General features: G+C 41.9%; 1 long non-coding RNA gene across 1 annotated transcript in view; it reads right to left on the minus strand.

The window, feature by feature from the left end:
* Positions 1 to 3,738, minus strand: part of LOC140850621 (uncharacterized) — a 279,666-nt gene extending 275,928 nt beyond the window's left edge. Inside the window, exon 1 of the long non-coding RNA XR_012133568.1 lies at positions 3,486 to 3,738. This is a non-coding gene — a long non-coding RNA (uncharacterized lncRNA). The remainder of the gene's footprint in view (positions 1 to 3,485) is intronic.
* Between the last annotated feature and the right edge of the window lie 2,262 nt (positions 3,739 to 6,000).

Here is a 6,000-nt window from a genome sequence, read left to right on the forward strand (position 1 = left end):
ATATGGGTAAAGGTAGTAACCACATTGTTTTTTCATGTGAAATCTTCATAAGAGTGTATATCAATAGTACCTTAATAAAAAATTAAAATAAATAAAATAAAATAAAATACACAAAGTAAAAAAAATATATATATATATATACACACACATATATATTTTCTGCCTGTTCTAATTTCCCTATTTGTCCCACAAACATCTTTTTTAAGGCTGGTCAGGATCCAAAGTTCACAAATTGTATTTAGATAATAGAGCTCATAAGCCCCTCTTAATGAGTAACAGTTGATTCTCTAAAACCTGTGGTTTTTAAATTTCAGATACACATGGAATCATGTCCGTGGACTGAGATGAGCACTGAATTCCAATGTTTCCAGGCCAATGAAGACGGGCTAGAGCTGTGCTCCAGCTTCAGGACAAAGAATTCATCAGAAAGGAGTCTGGCTCCCCCTAGTGCCTGCAAGTTGTAACTGTTTCTGAATGCAAACTAGGAAAAAAGAGAAACAATCATGATGCAAATAGTTTTCATGCTGCAGGACCTTGCAGCTGTCTGTTTCTTACATCAAACTTCGCAACAGTGAGAAAGGAATTATTTTCTTCTTTTTAATTATGAAAGATAACAGACAGTTACTGAATGCCAGATAGGATCAATTTCTCATATTTTCTATCATGGAAGATGTCAGAGTCCATTATTCAAAGTAACATTACCATCATTTAGACTGGAATGTCTTGCTGCTGTTTCTAAGATACCCCTCTGATTTTAATAGCTTCTTTATTTCAAATTCCTAATGTTACATTTTATTCATTACTATATGTGCGGGGTAGACCGGGTTTCTCTAAATGCAACTCGATGTCTTATAATTTGTTTGCTCATTGCATAGGATGATGAAATATACAGAGGACAGAGAGAGAGGATGAAAGGAAACCACCTACACAGATCCTATCATCCCTAAGACTGGGACACAGCACCAGGTGGCAAGAAAAGGGAGGCACAGACACTATTACATACAATCAATATATACTAAATTAATATATTTGGAAATATTGACTATATAGCATTATAATTGGTATAAAAAAGAGAAAGAACAAGAAAAAATGCACCTAATTAAGTGAGACTTGTTTGCCTTGACTATCCACATCTTATATGGATATGCATGCATTTCCTGCCAAAAGGTAAATTTGAAAGACATTTTTATTTATTATGTTTTAAAATTGCCATTGCTCTGCCACAGGACATTTTTTTTTCATGTATTTCTGATAAAAAGAAGTAAAGCTGAATTAAAGTGAAAAAGTGGCAGGGTGTAAATTATACTCCATCTCTTGAATACCAGGTGAACACCCCCAAATCTTTCATACAAATCTTCACAGTAACAATAATTTAGCTACTCACTAACTTAGTGTAAGACTATGTCTCTTACACATTGTGAGAAACCTTTTCAACTGTGCCAAGAGAAAGCCAAATTTAGGAAAACACTGCCACCTTTGAATTCTTCACCAAAAGCTAAGGTTCAACAACAAAATCCAATACCGTTTAGATTAAACATGAATTCAATCTGCAGGCCAGCTCAAACCTGAGTTGACTGTGTGGGCACTATTGATTTGCTTCTTGCTCTCCAGTGAAACCTCAAATTTTATTCTAGGAATGATACGAACAGGACCTACGGATAACTGCTGTTAGTGTTTTCATCACTGTCAGGGTGACCTTGGCTAGAACTGGACAGCTCAGATCTTGGGAAATGTACCCATGTCAGATTGTTTTATTTTTGCAGTTATATGTTGGGAGGATGAGAGCAAGACAGGAGGTATTCCCACTAGAAATCATTGTGAAGCCAGAATGAGGAATGTTTTCTGTATCTGGACCCAAAGAAAAAGACCCCTGGAGTGGAGCTTTTGGAAGTATCTCAAATACTCACGGCCTGAGAGACCAGAGCAACTTGCATTGTCGACTCTGGATCACCCTCCCACTCTACACCACGCCCCCACCATCCCACCCCAGCTAGTGGCAGTGACAAGAAAGACAGAGCCCCAGTGGTACCAGCCCACTAGACAGCCAGGGGAGCAGGACTGACCCCTTGTAAACTAGGAGAGTCTGTCTGCCACAAGGATATAGAAGGATATCCTTATATAGAAGGATAATCCCTGATTCATCCTCCCTAGCATAGTGGGCATTTTGCGAGGGAAACGGCTGTCCCTACCGTTGATTTTCATTATTCCCAGTAATTCTGTCTGATAGCGTTGCCATGAACTCTGAATTAGCTAACATTCAGCCACAGCTCCAAGGGGACATCCAGGGTTAGGTTCCCACAAGCCTCTGGTCACATTTCGTCAGCCCACCAATACGTAACCTTGTTTTATGCAAGTTTTGCTTAAAGGCACCTTATTTAATAACTACTGTTGATTCATTAACATTGAAATCATGTCCAACTGTACCCTAACCCTTGCCTGCACCGAGTTTACCACCACGTGCTTCTCAGGAAGGCACATCACAGCCTTCAGCGCCACTCTAGGAGCCATTTTAAACAGCAAAATACGTACAAAGCCAGACATGAGGAGCCGCGGAAGTGGAAGACAAGGTTCAAGGAAAAACCGCCCAGTTCGGGGGTCCCACTTGAAGACAAAACTTCGCAGGGAGATTACCTCCTTGCCCATCGCGACCAGGCCAAACTGGTCCCAACCAGATTACAACGCGGGCACAGGCGAACAAAACTAAGAACTACTCAAACGCATCTCATCATAATCTCACTGAAATAAAACTGCGGTTTTGCTCCTCCCCCCACCCCACCCCGCATTCTGTGTGCATTTTGGGAAAAGACATGCACACCAAGAGAAGTGTGTAACTAGAACTGTCCATCAAATGACCTCATCCTGTCATTCAAAGAAGCACCGCCCCTAAGAATTCGGGCCTCTGTCTGCCTGGACTATGGCCCGCCCCTCCCGTATTCAAACAAAACTTTCACTCTGCCTTTTTGCTATTGTGTCCCTGCCTTTCAATTCTTTGTTTCCGCAGGGACAAGAACCCGGGAGAACACACAGCCTGCAGCGAATGTGGCGCAGCGCTGCGGATGGCGGCTCCCGCCGGGGCTGCTAAATCAAGGCCTCCTGCCGCGCTAACGCTCTATCCGCGGTCTGCACGGAATTCCTTCCTTGGAGAACACAAGAACTGAGGAATTCCACAATCCACCACCTTGTAACAAAACCACCCCCCCAAAAAACACAGAACTGTGAAAAACATGCACTAAATACTGCAGAAAGGACGTGTTTACAGTGAGAGGGCTGTAAAGAGGGTCGGTCACCTGCTCCACCTGGGCTGGAAACATGCTTGTGAGGTGACTCAAATTTTTTCTTACCTTTGCACATGTCTGGGAATGGGGTTATAAAGTTTCTGGAGTAAGTGAATTCACAAACAGAATGTATGAGTAATGACAAGCGACGCGGTACGTAAGAACAAAGTTCTGACCCTTAAAGACGCGTATCACTGGGGGCCGACCTACCTCTGCACAGAATGAATACTGTTGAGTGTAATACGGGGCAGTCTTCTTTCTCCTCCTGCAGAAACTACTGCCAGATCAGGGAGGGTCACCGGGGGCGATCACCTTGGTGATGAGGACCACACTTGTGAAAGGATTTCAACCGAACGTGGAACCGGAAGAGTCGAAAAAGAGAATCTTACGCATGCGCCCTCCGGAGAGCAGAACTCAGACCTGCCAGGCTCGTTTCCCAAAAATGCCTGATTTGCGGAAGACCAAAACTTATCTCCTAACCAGGGAACATCCACTCAGAATCTCTCCTCATCCCCAAGCCGAGGAACTTCTGCTTGGTCGCTGGCTGGACCTCCCCGCCCTTTGCACTCCTTGTCCATGTATCAGCCATGCCCAAACCCTCAGCCGACTCACCTGGTCCGCCTCCTTCAGCATGTGTTTCACAAATTGCAATTCCTCTGCTATTCCCGAACAAATTCAATTTCTGGTCATTTGAGCTTGCCTCAGTTTACCTCTTTATTTAGGTTGACAAACTAAAATAACAGACCACTTGAGGCAACTTGTTACCCAAGATGGGTTCCAATAGCAAACTGGGTAGGTGTACCCAGTTTCTTTCCTTCAGACCCTTCTGCTGAGGAAGTACCACTGGGATTGAGAGTCAGAGAGAGAGAGAGACAGAGAGAGAGACAGAGAGAGACAGAGAGAGAGAGAGAGAGGAGGAGGAGAAAGGGGCCCAGGACAGGAAGAAAGGCCTTCTCACAATGGGAAAATATAAGCATTGGAGTGAGTCATTTAAATATTTTTAAATCATTTATTTAATATCTAATATAAATTATTTAATATTTAAAATATTTAAATAAAACTTTTAAATATTTTAAATATTACATTCTTTAAAAAAGAATACCTCAGTTAAAAGGGTTTAAGCACTTTCCTGGGCAGCTGATCTATGACATAGAGCTAACTGCAGAAGTACAGCCCATTAACCTTCTGGCCCTGCAAAAAAAATCAAGAGGGGAGTGTGAAAATTACAGGAATCTAATCTGAACTGGTCCAAAGCTTCCTGGAGGTAGAAAGCTACATGGAGTCAAGTGTCTCCTAACAAAATAAAGCCAGAGCTCAGCACCACTGAGGAATCAAGAGGTAGAGTCGCCTACTGTCATCAGCCTGGACAGGAACCACTCTGTCTGCCCCAGGCATGAAACACACCAAGAGATAACTCCGATATTCCCTCCCCAAATGATGCTGTGGAACAGTGAACCCTGGTTCCGTTCTACCTGTGTCTGTATGGGGAGACCACTTCAGAGATCATTCTATTTTATAAGAGATGTTTTGTAACATCAAGCCCAGCCTTCTGCACCGTATTTCTCGTATTATAAATAAAGGCCTGAAACAAAAGTAAATATAAGGAATACTTCTCAAATTATCTTACTGTAGTTACTCTGCGCTGGGGCACATTCTGTCCTAAAACTGACAGGAATGATAAAAATCCATACCATTGGCTGTAAGGAGCCAAGCCCTGAGCTGAGGACTTCATCTTATCACAAAATCTTCTGAGGTCATAGTCATTATTCCTATTTTAAAGATGTGGAAGCTGAAGGCCCAAAGACACAAGTCAATGTAATGTTGCGAAAATTCAATCATAGATCTATAAGGATATAAAACCCATGCTTTTGAGCTCTGTGCTGTACGACTGCCACATAGTGGTGTTCTTCTGATACACAGCACTGGCTCTGAATAAGAGATACTAGCTTCAACAAAAAAGGAAAAGAAACTTATTCACATCTGAAAATTAAACATCAAAAGAAACCCCAGAAAATATTAGTTAATATATGATAAAATACTAATCTTTTATAAGCATGAGTAGGCTGTACCTATTAGAAAACACATGACATGCTGTAAATGGGTCAGGAGAATAGTAAGTGTTGCAATGAAACTTCAGGGTAGGACAATTAACACCAGCCAGACTGTTTGGCCTCCCAAATACCACTAATAGTATTAGTCACGTCAATCTGGTGGCATATAGGATGAGCTGAGGGCATGGGTGTGGGTAGGAGTGGGTCAGGAAGGCCAGGAAGGAGAATAGTGTGACAACTTGGATATGAGTGACTTACAGTAGTGGCATAGAGAATGGAAACACGGAAACAAATACAAGAGGTGGAATAGAGACAGAATCCAAAATGCAGAGTGATTTATAGAATGAGGGAAAGAAATTGTGGGGTTTTCAGGCAGAGACACCTTGCCAGGAAGAAAAAAGGGGGTAAGCTGTCCATTTGTGACAAACTTTAGACAGCTAGCCCAAAAACATCTATCTTCCTCAGGAGCAATTGTTCCTTCCAACATTCACACACATCCCTTGAACACGCTACCCTTTTTACATTTTATCTTTTTGTTCCCTTTATGAAATCATATATTTTAAACAGACTTCAACAACAAAAGTTTTTATATTCTGTGTTCCTCTTCCCACCCACTCCCTCAAAGTCCCTACTTTTTAATATTCTTATAACATCTGAATCAATAAAATGTTAGG

Source organism: Manis javanica, chromosome 7, assembly GCF_040802235.1.
Source record: "Manis javanica isolate MJ-LG chromosome 7, MJ_LKY, whole genome shotgun sequence".
In the NCBI taxonomy this organism is placed as follows: domain Eukaryota; kingdom Metazoa; phylum Chordata; class Mammalia; order Pholidota; family Manidae; genus Manis; species Manis javanica.